Source organism: Scaptodrosophila lebanonensis, unplaced genomic scaffold (assembly GCF_003285725.1).
Source record: "Scaptodrosophila lebanonensis strain 11010-0011.00,11010-0021.00 unplaced genomic scaffold, SlebRS2 tig00000024-arrow-pilon, whole genome shotgun sequence".
NCBI lineage: Eukaryota > Metazoa > Arthropoda > Insecta > Diptera > Drosophilidae > Scaptodrosophila > Scaptodrosophila lebanonensis.
The window spans coordinates 2,817,173-2,829,726 of record NW_022060538.1 but is presented as its reverse complement, the minus strand read 5'-3'; the positions used below and the strand labels follow the sequence as shown (position 1 = coordinate 2,829,726).

The window sequence follows — 12,554 nt, the reverse complement described above, 5'->3', positions numbered from 1 at the left end:
AAGAGCTTTAATAATTAATAACATTAGCACGTCAGCAAAAGACACGAGCGAGGTTTTCGAAAAATTTATGTTTTTCTCTTTGTTGTTGATGTCGCTTCTCAAATGTCAACACATAATGCACATTAATATGAAAAAATGCGACACTATCGATTGGGGGAACAGCGATGCCGCATCTCGCTGAATTATTCATTGGAAAGTGTATTAATTATGTGAGAGCGTGTGGCTCTTTGTGGTTGTGCTGTTTTTGCTTCTGCCACATAGTAGTATTTGCTTGTCACTCATATCTGGGAATACTTTAATGTCAAGCTGTCCGTTTCTTCCCTGCCTAATTAGTTATGCTCGAGCTGAGCTTTTTTTAATTGATGCACAGTTAGCCATGGTCGCCACATAATGAACCATTGAGATACTTCCTCACTTCAGAGGGGCGGGCCACTTTAGAGCACGTAAATACTCACACAGACAATGACGGACACAGGCACACACACACACACACACGCATGCACACGCACATACACGCACACAAGTATGCACTAAAAGCCGCTTGTGCGCCAAAGCAGAAGAAAAATCGTTGCATATTTCACGCCAGCATCATCGTGCGCATATTTTTCAAGCTCCGCATCCGCTCCCCCTCCCTGCTCGGCTTTGGTGGTAAAAAATAGTTAAAATGTAGATTCATGCAAATAACGTGAGCACTATTCGCTCGCTCAGTTGCTCGCATCCTGCGTCCTCATCCTCATCTTCATAGTCGTCCGCGTCCGCCGTCTCGTCCTCGTCCTCGTCCTTGTTGTCGCAGTCTGTGTTAGTAGAGCGCGCCTGGCGGTTATCGTCCGTCCGGTATGTTCTATGGTCCTTTCGGTCCCCCAAACGCCAAGCCCCTGGCTGTCTGTTTGCCAGTTCGCTGCTGCCTGAGCGTATTGAGTGTATTGCATTTAATATTTATTTGCTTTTATTTTTTGCTGCACTGTTGTTTGGCGCGCACACATTTTTCTTTCCCTCTTCGTAAAAACAACATCGACGTTGGCGTCGGCGTAGACGTTGACGTTGACGACGACGCTGATGCTGACGCTGAAGGTGACGCTGAAGCTGCCGTTGACGGCAACGACAACGACTACGTCGAAGCTGTCAGGTGGAAAAGGAAAATTAAAAATGCAATTCCGATTAAAATTGCATGACACACTCGCAGCAAAGTGTTGGATACTGGGGGTTGGAGATACTAAGTGGGTAGATATGGGAGGCCGAAGGCTGCAGGTGCGTGCGTTTTTATTGTATCTGTTCGACTGCTGCTGGTGTCTTTGAAAAAGTGTCCTTTTATTAGATATGTATGTACGTATTGTGGCGCATCTTAAATAATCCGACAAATAGCTTTAAGTTGTACTCACCTTTTAACAATGCGAATTTAAAACACAAATGGGCGCGTGCTCGTCGTCAGTTAACAGAACTAAATAAGCAATGAATAAGAAGGCGAATCAATTTTTCGTAATCAATTAGCACGTCATGTATGTTAATGTTTTGGCAAATAAGATTTAAGTACGTATTTATGGAGCAGTATGCGGCTAAAAATAATTCGGTGTCACACGCAAAAAATGGCACACACATTCAGATACGTCAGCTCGCTTCGGACGAAAGAACACATAGGAGTAGCCTATGGTTTGTTTACAAACTGTCGTCAAATAAAATTACTTATTTATTTAATAGGGTGCGCGTTTTGCATGTTTTATCAGCTGTTTGGCTGGCTGCGTGCCCAATGCGCAGCTATAGAACACATTTTTGTGCCAATTGCCGCCCACAGCTTCGGGAGAATTCTTTGTCACATAAAGTGCAGAACCTACTCTATAAACAAAGCAAGAGAACAAGGAACAAAAAGTAGAGACATTGCAGTGACAGCAAATTTATAAATACACGGACACACAATCACAAAAGCATCGAGAGCAAATATGATATATGTATATGTAAATGGAAGAGAGGCAGTCATTGAACTTGATCCAATGCTAGACAAAATCCCAGCAGTTCTCAGTATCATTACCACTTGCTTTGGTGGTCTCCCTATTCTGGGGACTTTTCTTTGGCTGCTAGAAAGAATTCCCCTTTCTTTTGCTTAACACCAGTCCCTTTCTCTAATTTATGATACAGTGTTGGGACTTATCTTAGTGGACTGGTAGATCACTTTAGTAGTCTGCTTTTCACTAATGTCAGGAGTGTGCTTCAACTTATTACTGCTGGGTAGAATTGTGAAAAAACGCCAATTTGAGCAGAACTGTTGGGTGCAACTAATTAAGCTTAAAGTGCTCTCCTAAAAAATAAAAAAAGTAGGTTTCAATTCCTCACTAACCGATTAATTAATTACATATGGAAATGGTAACTACAAGTAGATGCCATCATGTGGAAAATCTAATTTTGAATACAGTAGGGGATGCATATTTACGGACTATTCCTTAACTTGTTGCCGATCACGCGACAGACATGTGATCACGTGAGAGACGTGTGGCTTGCCGGCGAATTTATTGGCCCAGTTGCCAGGCCCCCCTTCTACAGCCCTCCCCTCCTCAATGCTCCACGAAATTTGCTTTTCCCGTTCACTGTTCGTGCACTTGGCGCCTCGTTCTTGCGCGTCGCGGCGTTGAATGTCAAATGATTTGGCTTTCGAATGTTTATGCTTTATTTATAACGGTATGTATTAATTAATTACACTGGTCTTTTTGTTTTTGTTGCGATTGGGATAAACAGCAACTGGTATAATTTGCGGAAACTGTGACACAGCGGATCGTGTAATTGTAGCGCAGCTGCTCGTCGCTTATTTCTATAGAGTTATTATCATTATTGTTATTACTTTTCACAATTTTTGTTGCCAGATGTGTGCACCCAAAGCTCAAATTGGCATTAGGTAAACGCTATGAAATTATAGAACTAGCTGTGATTTTCGAGGCATTGGTTTAAAGTCTCCATTATACTATTTTGTCTGGCGAACGATCTTCGATCTCGCTTTGTCACAAAATATCATTAAGTCCGTCCACACACCCGTAAGTATAGTATGCCCATGATAGAATTATGTAAAATGCCATGCATGGGATCCGACAGCATTTAATTTGTAAACAAAATCTATAAATATAGATTAGGCGCATGGCTCTGTATGAATAATTTGTTTAAACCAGTTTCAATGTTTCGTATGGCAGTTTTGAAGAAACTTTACCCACATTTGTTAATTTCCGTTCGCGCGGAGTATTTGAAATATGTATGTATTTAAATGAATTTATTTGCATTGCTAATGGGTAGTTCAGAATTTTTTTTTGATTTTTTTTGTCTTATTTTTTTGGCTGTGGGAAAACGTTTGTAAAACAAATTAGATGTACATGCCAACAGCAGGTTTCACAGAAATAGTTGCTGGTTTATGGATGCTTTTGTAAAATAAAACATAAATTTCCACATCACTCTCTCGAATTTGTTCAGTTGTGCACACAGAAAAAGAAACAGAAATTTTGTAAAATTTTCCGCCGCCTATTTTTATTATTTCTTGCCACATATATGTATCGGCGACGACCTTCCATTCACGTGTATATACCTATATATATATATATATATATATATATATATATATATATATATATATATATATATATATATATATATATATATATGTGTGTGTGTGTCTTAGGTCGTGTGGTTTTTGTGTTTTTCTATTCCTATTACGTCGACACACCAACCAACCAAGCCGCGTAATTAGTCCACGAACGAGCGACTATTTGAACTGACACAAGCTGACCTGTCTAGGCTTGCCGAGGGTCCCGTCAGTCCGTCAGTCAATGAGGGAGAAAGGGGGCTGGATGTATCTGACAGATCGCGTGATTATGCATGCTGCATGCACGCGCTGAAACGTGTTGAATCTATTTGGCGATAAGCGGCATATCACAATTGCTGTATACGACAAATGCACGCTAATGGCGATCGCCTCAACAAATCGAATGAAAGACAAATATTGTAATTTCAATTGCTCGTACATTTGCGATGCTTCCGTTTTCACCGTTTAATTGTATTTTTCGTATTTTATTTATTTTCGAACTTGTACAATATTTTCACGTTTTCAGCACCCGATCGATCGGAGCTAGCTGCGACTTGTGTATGCGAATGCTACGACGGGTTTGTCATCAGCGGCGGCTCTTAGCTCGGTGTGCAGCGATTTTGTTGGCGTTGGCCCGATCTTGGCAGGCGTAGCTGCGTCGTCGGCTTCGCGATCACATACATTGATATGTGCTCGTATGTAAGATTTGCTGCCCGCACCCGATGAAAGCGTCACCGTCATTGTCGACTTCGGCATCAGCATCAGCGTCAGAGTCGATAGTTAATGTTTTTTATTGTACCATAAACGAAGGCACATCTTCGCTGCAAACGAAAATATTATAGTTTGTTGTTTATGAATTGGGCGCAGAGCCGGTTTTTAGGCGCACTGACTACCACTGACTACCACTGACCACCACTGACCACCACTGACCACTGCTGGCCGGCCAGTGGTTCTCCTCTTCTCCACACAGACACTCATTCGAGTGCATTGCCGCTGGCGTGTCAATGGGCCGCGCAAACAAATCGCTGCAGCGTACAAAAAAATACAAAAAATAATTAACACATGCAAGGCATCGACAACAACAGCTGCTACATGCCCAACAACAATGGCTGTGGGGCTCGCGACAGAGCAAAAAAAAAATATAAAAAAATGAAATAAATAAACACCTAGGTTATTGGTTGCCCTTTATACAATGCAATAAGGCACGCCGCACTTGAAACAGTTGGTGGCATGAGTCAAGTGCTCATTACAGATACGAGTACTAGTAAGCCAATAGACTTTTTACCTATTGGCTGGATTTTCATGCGTCATTTCGGTAACTACTGTGCACTTGTTGTATGCACTTGCTAGACCTCTCGCTAATTACAAAGCACTCATCATCAATGCCTGGCTGTGTGATTTATCATCGGGGATCCTCCGGAGTCCCGGCAAATTGCTCGATTAAACGCCTCGTTTGCTGTGCGCGGCACTGTTGCTGTCGACTCGGCATGTTGGTTAGAAACTTTGCAACTTCTGCAAACTTCCGGCAATAATTTTGCACGCCACACAGAAGAGCTGCTACAGAAACTTTTTGCATTAAATGCAAAACAGTGTAAAATAATTTTTACTATTTTACGATTATTTTCCATGCCTTGCCTGCGTGCCTCCCTTCCTCTGCGCACTGCTGAGTGATGAGCAAAAGTTGTGATTCCATCACAGTCACAACTAAATTTTACGCGTATGAAGGAGAGGGATGACAGATGCCTGAGCTGCTGATAAAGATCGAATGATAGAAGACATTCATACTGATGACAACATGGTTCCAGGCCGTTTCTTATATATCATGCCTCTCCCTCATGGTTTTCATTTAATTTGTTAATTAAGTGCTCAAGGATTCTAGATATATGCCAATATTTCAGAGCTATTTAAAAGTCTTGCATGTATCGAGGATTCTGTGGTTCGTTCTATCAAGGACAACAAAATTATAGTTGTCGTGGACTTTTGCTTAATCCTACATATTATTTGCTATTTTAAAATATAAAGGGACTTCGTTTTCATTCTTTGTGTACCCTTCACTGAAAATATTAAGTTATAATAATCCGCAGACTATGACAGTGATGGGCGTACAGCTTAAAGGCTGAATTCAACTTTGATACTTTTTAAAGAATACATATAAACTACAAGTATGTAATTTTAATTCATATTATATTCTTTTAAATTCACAGAAGCAAAACAAAAACAGATATGTCAGATTTACACCAATACGAAGCAATGGGCGCACTCACCAGGTAATTTCGATTTATGATTGATGAATACCATTTGAAAATTAGTCACTGGGGAATGGTTATGAGAACTTTTCGGTCGTCTACTTAAATTCACAAAAAAAGGAGAAAAAAGCCGATCGGAATTACTTGATGAAATGGACACATATCTTGTTTCAAATACGATTTTGAAGTGTTAGAATACTTTGCAGATTGAATTGTGTTTGGACTCTTAAATTTGAAATATGTAACTGGTGTGATGTAGATTCGCTCCGAGCAATTTTTTGTATCAATTCTCTTTTTGTTCTTCTCTTGGTGATTAACTTGACCATCTGAAATAACCTTCTTTATTTTTGACCCTGAATACCCCAAATCTTATATTCCAAAACAAAATTTCAAATCTTATTCTACACAGCACCTGTGTTCAGTACAACCATCAATGGACAACAAATTAAAGTGATCATATTTCGTATTTTTAAGACCCTACTTGAAAATATTATTGTATCGTGAAAAAGCAGCTTGAATCATTGGGAGTCTAACGGATAGTTTGGGGACAAATTCAAGATCATAATTTGAATATTAAACGGCTTGGATTTATTTAAGTATGATTTTGTTCTTGAATTTTAACTGTTGCTGTTTTTTGGTTTGACAAATTTCGATGCAGCCTGATTTAAAACTTAAGTATGACCTGTGACACGATTAATGATGGTCAGCATTTAAATAGCAACGAATTGATACTGGTTTTAATTGAATATTTATTTGGGTTAAAAAAAGCTTGTAATTTATAGTATCTTCATAATACCAGTTCTATAAAGAATCGCAAATACAAAACTAAGCTATCCATTAACTGTGACGAGTCGTTGAAAGGCACAGGCTTAAGCATCGCTGGGTGGGCGGGCGCATAGAAGTCTAGGAAGTCTTTAGCTGTGCTGGTTAAAATGCACCTGGTTGGGGTGCGCCATCGCCATCGCCATCAGCCTCACATAATCATCGGCGGAAGTGTTGGGGCTGTACTTTGTGTTTACTTTATGGCCGTTATGGTTGGCGGGGCGGTGGCGCGAATTACCACAAAACCGCATGTAGATTTGTTGATAACAAACCACACAGCCCGCCAGACAGATAGACAGACAGCCACAGCAATGATGGCAGCCAACAAACACTGAGTAGGAACAACACGAACAGAATATCAAGGAAGGACAGGAAGGGCAGGATAGGCAGAACGGGAACAGCTACAACAGGCCTTATACATAAATGCAGTTATAGTAGATGCTGTCAAGTTGAGAATTTTATGCGAAATGTTTAGTAATTAGTTGCATCCGCAAGGGGAAATTACTTAGCACATTCAGCCGCATACACCCCACCGCCACCCCCCTTTCCGCATTTTACCAACTTGGGCTAACACGCACAGTTAGGCCAAAGTTCGAGCTTTGGCAAAATGTTGACAGCTTGAAGAAAACTATACACTGTGTTCTATGCCGAGTGCTTTAGGGTGTATAGCTAAGTCGCATGTGGTAGTCAGTGTATTAGTGTATGTGTGTGAGCGCGTACTTATTACTCATACGCCGTGTGCGACTCCTGTTGGTGCCTGGCGTTAAATTAACTAATTAAAAGTTGTACAACTCGGCATGTCTGCGTTTTTCGAGACACTCGTGACACTTAAACGTAGCTGCTGTCTTAATTCTGCTGAAATATTTGCCAGCATCCACGCAGGCGGGCCAGCTAGAAAAATGGAAGTTGTAGTTGACTGTCTGCCTGATAAATGCCTAAACTTTGCGCAGGAACACAGCTAGATGTAGCAATTAACACTTGGTGCACATTTAACACACTTCCTCTTTCTATTTTCGTCCTGCTTTTCACCGCACTTGTCGCGTTTCCAAACTCTGTTGAGTTTTTGTGCCGCACATTCGGTGCAGTGGTGATACAGGTATGTGTATAATTAGCACCTCACTGCTGGCTGTGCGCAAATGTGGCACACAATGCTGATTAATGAGACTGCTGCATCTTAGTGGCACTTCAGCGACCGAGGGGTTATTTAAAGCGCAACTAGTTGCCTTTTTAGGGGCCACAATAATTGTGCTCTGCAACGCAATGTGAAGCCAAAGGGTGTATGTGTAATTGCTGTTGACTGAATACAAAACATTCCTATATTTGTTTGCAGTTTGTCATTAGCGCTCTGCAGGACCCAACATTAATTGTTATGTTCGACGGGGAACTGACGTAATTGAGACGCAAATCAGAACCAAATTTCCTGCACAGATGTCTCTGAATTCGGCCACTTCGATGCAAAAAACTACCAAATGGGACGCAAAAAACTACAATAATATTTATTACAACAAAACTAGGAAAGTCTACATAACATGTTTAGTCATGACTGGCGAACGGACGGACGCCTGTTTGTTACTGTTGCTGATTAAGAACAAATATACTTAAATATATGTATGAATGTTGTGAAATAAAATTCACTGAACGTTACATAAATGTTTATTATTTATATCCTATATATTTCAATCAAATTGAAATAAATTTAAAATGTACAATTTTATTTTTTAGAATGTTTAATATCTACTGCAGAAATTTCTCATTCATTCGTATGTTTGCTCTTTTGTTTGTTTTGATTATTTTTTATGCGGCATAAAGTATGCCACATTTTTGTGGGGGAGTTCTGTTGAATTTTTTAAGCACAGCCCACAAGTATGCTTTAAGAAATACTTACTTGCTGTTTGAATGTGCCGAAGAGGTGGCAGCCCTGACTTGGCGCGTAAAATGCGATGTGAAATATTCCCTTGCCGGCATTCGTCGTTAATCTTGAAAAATCAATAGGCAGTATAGTCTAGGCTTTAAAAGCGTCGCAGCGGATGTTTCAACTGGGAAGTAGCACTACGAGAGAGCTTCAAAAAGTGTGAATCTGTAGTTTTTATTTTTTTCTTGTTTTGCGATTAAAAAGTTTTTATTATTTTAAACGATTCTCGCACGCTATAACGCAAAGTTACTTGCCCGCGCAGCTGCAATGCGAAGACTACGTAGATTGCGCAAGAGCAGTTGTTGCTGGTGACATTCACCTTGACCTTGTTACCACCCCTAGAATAGGGTTGCCATGCTTTTCAAGTGAAACACATTTTCCTTTAAAGAATTTAAGAGTACTTTTCTGTTTATTTCTGTTGCTTTTTTGTGTTGTCTAACGAGAGCGATTTTAAAACAGTTTCTTTTGCGCTTCATGTATTGTTTTTGTTTTAAGATTCATGTAGTTACATATATGTTCTATATATACTTAGTAGCAAATGCGCATATCGTCTATATTGTAATTAGTTGATGAGTTGAGAAGTGGCAGAACTGTTGTCTGAATTAAGTTTGGTTGCTTAGTTGATCAATGTGTAATGTATTATGTTATAGAATTTTATTGTCCCTTGAATGGACATATTTCACTTAAGTGGTAGATTAATGTAGTGTTCGTCTGCCTTAAGTCTCGGGCTTTGTTTATAGTCAAATTTTTAATTCATATATGTACTATATATGCATACATATTACCAACTCATTTTATAAAATCTTAGGAAATGACTTTTTTTTAAATGTACTATATATAAGTAGTTTTTATGGTCCAACTGAACTGGTGAACAATATTTATAAAGTCATAACAATAAATCAATCATAAATGCGCTGAGTTCGAACTTTACAAACACTTGAAAGTGGGTGATAAATTATTTCTGTTTTTTAAATTTTTTTCTTTTTATTATTTTATATGTACTATAATGTTCATTCATTTAGCTGAACTATGATATATGATTGCCTAAATGCTAAAAGTTTGAAACTATTTTAAGTTACAACTGGATTTTGGTTGGGCTTGTTTTTCGCTTAGCATTTATTTTCAATAAATTTATTTTCATATAATTTAATACTTTTAGAGTTTTTGTTCAACTTACATGCGAAAGTTCAATTCTTTGGTGGCTTTACTTTGCAATTTCTTGCTCAATTTACAATTCGTTTTTTTTTTGTTTGATTTATATGTTAAAGGAATTATGCATACATATATGTATTTGGTTGATGTTTAAGTAATTATTCAAACGTAGTTAGTTATAGGTATTTACAAGGCTTACATTGCTAAATATTTATGTTCAATTTTTGCTTAAATAACATATTTGACTGACTTCGAATTTTGATTTAAATTTGCTTAGCTTTAATTCACGTTTAGCATAATTTTTGGTCTATCAAACAATAGCAATGGCAAATAATAATAAATGCTTACTGGTGGTTTGTGATTCGCAACCAACAACATCGCAAACGTTAAAAGGGGCTCAGATTTTAACGTTACGACCACCTCGATATTTGGCAAATGAAATGATAATCGGAACTGATTTATGTGTAACTCATAGCACCATGTTACTTCGTTGTTAGCTATATAAATATAAATATATTAATTAAAATGAAATGTTTCTTCATAATGCGAGTAGCAACTAAATCAACGTTAATGGCAATTTCCCTTAAATTTCATTACATTTCTGTTAACTACAGTTTATTCGTTACTTAAACTATAATTTCAACTTCAACATGCAATCTCTTGTTGTTTACGCGTATGCGTACGTGTCTAGATTAGGCTTATTAAATACATAGTAGGTTTTATATTCCATTAAGCGTTATACAATGTACTGTTTTTGTTGTTCTTAGGATTTATTTTATTTAATTTTTTTTTTAGATGGGAGAAACCTTGTGAAATACATACACATATACATTTTAGCACTACATATATGGTACATACATATATTGTTACAAAGATGTGTTTTGTTGTATTCATAAAAAACTAACTGTAGTTGCTGCTTATGTTGGTTATTGTTTAGGGCGTCGCTTTCACTCTAGGAAGGAGAACCTAATTCGCAGAAAGAACCCAAATACACTGCACATGAGCGCGTAATTATAGTGGAAGACTTCCTCTTAAAATGTAAGTTGGTTAATTTTGTAACAACATGCTTAGCTGATGTTTCTAGTTTGGGTTTTTCTAATGAGCTTTTGATAAAATTGCATTAGCTTTTTATTGTTTTTTTTTTTAATATTTCAATTTCAATTTAAGCTTTGGTTTTACATTTGAATTTATCCTTAACTAGACACAAAGATAACAGACACATTTAAGAATTAAAATTTGTTCTATAAATACAATTTACAATAAATCTTTAACGCTTCTATCTGCAGCTACCAAAGATATTCTATGCACTCGCACCTAAGTTTACTTAACTGGCTGTTTTTAGTTAATTCGAAATTTTATTTTGATATATGCTGCACTATACGAATTTATGAAAGTACATAACTACCTCTACGTTATGCCGTATTATATGTATTAGCAAAAGTATTTTAATTACTGAACTAGATCGTTTGCATTTCATGTATCTCATGTAATTGTTATGCATTTTAAATATTTAAAGAATTTCATTTAAGCATTTCAGTCATTTGTGCATCTGTGGAGCTCAATCCGCCAGCCGCCAACCGGCAGCCGCCAGCAGATAGAAGATAGGCCCAAGAGTGGTCCAGGCCTGAAGCCTTACTGTATTCGCACTCACTGTATACACTGTACTATACTGGGTTTGTGGACAGTCATTGGATTTGCATAGTTTTGGCAGCCACACAGCTACTATAAGCAGTGGCCCGTTTCCGACCCTGATCAAATAAAGGATGTAAATCAAAATACATAAAGCTCTAAGGACAGAACCGTTAAACCAGCAGTTGAACGAGCAAAACTTCTTCACTTCTGCAAAACTTTTCCAATTAATGAGCACGACAATTCTCGATATTTGCAAACACGACTCATAAATATTCACGATGTCAATGCGCATGAATCCCTAAGTGCGTATTTATGGCTAAATATTGTGCTTTATGACCTTTGTTGGGCTTTTTATTCCGTTTATGGCTTTTTATTAATTACGCGCACACATTCAACCTAATGGCCGAATTAATTGCTTTCGCAAAGGCATGTTCCAATCACTTACGTCAATTCTCTAAATACTTTTCACACCCAAAAATAAGTAGTAACAACAGAAAATGCATTGACCTTGTTTGTTGCTCAATAATTTGCATGTCCAGAATGCACGGTCGGCTGGCAATCGACCAAATTAAGAGCCATAAATGCAATCGAGCACACATTTTTATACGTAATTCACTGCGAGATCTGTAGCGCCCACCCATGTTTATCATCTGACAAATGTGCTCAATAACGTAGCAGCGCGAATTTAAGTACTACAATTGAGAAAACCGAGCACGCAATTAAACGGCGCGATTATTGCACTTTTCAAACTCAATATGTACTCTACTCAATTCGATTCTGTTTTCTGTTTACATCTCCACACTGCGAGAGTCTCTCAAAGACTTTGTGAGCCGAATAGTTGTACTTGTACGATTCCTTGGAGAAAATGTATTGAAAATTGAAGACGAAAGAACATCATACAAACCGGTTTCAAAGACGCGCAACTTATTAGGAACTTCAATTTTTTCAAGCCTTCGGACGGACGCGAGAGCATCTAAAATACAGTTCGACTAAATTTTCTCCAGAGCCATCAGTAGAACCTATAGTTGTGATCACAAAACAATCATCAAAATGATTCTACGAAGCCATCAGTTTTCTAGGTTTAAGTTTTTTTCGGGGCCACGAAATCCGAACTCGATTATTTTTCGCACCGTACTTTCCCGGTTATGTCATTGCGATTAGGTTCCTATTATTCCACCGACCTACTTACATACTCTGATGGTGTTAAATTCTAAAACAGGATTAAAGACCTTATTAA

General features: G+C 38.1%; 1 protein-coding gene across 1 annotated transcript in view; it reads right to left on the bottom strand.

Annotated features, from left to right (window-relative positions):
- The window catches only part of LOC115620936 (sodium/iodide cotransporter), a 44,060-nt gene extending 39,932 nt beyond the window's left edge, over positions 1 to 4,128 (bottom strand). Inside the window, exons 1-2 of the mRNA XM_030514447.1 lie at positions 3,993 to 4,128; positions 1,380 to 1,438 (exon numbers count right to left, since the gene is read on the bottom strand). The gene's annotated coding sequence lies outside the window, so the exon portion shown is untranslated. The remainder of the gene's footprint in view (positions 1 to 1,379; positions 1,439 to 3,992) is intronic.
- Between the last annotated feature and the right edge of the window lie 8,426 nt (positions 4,129 to 12,554).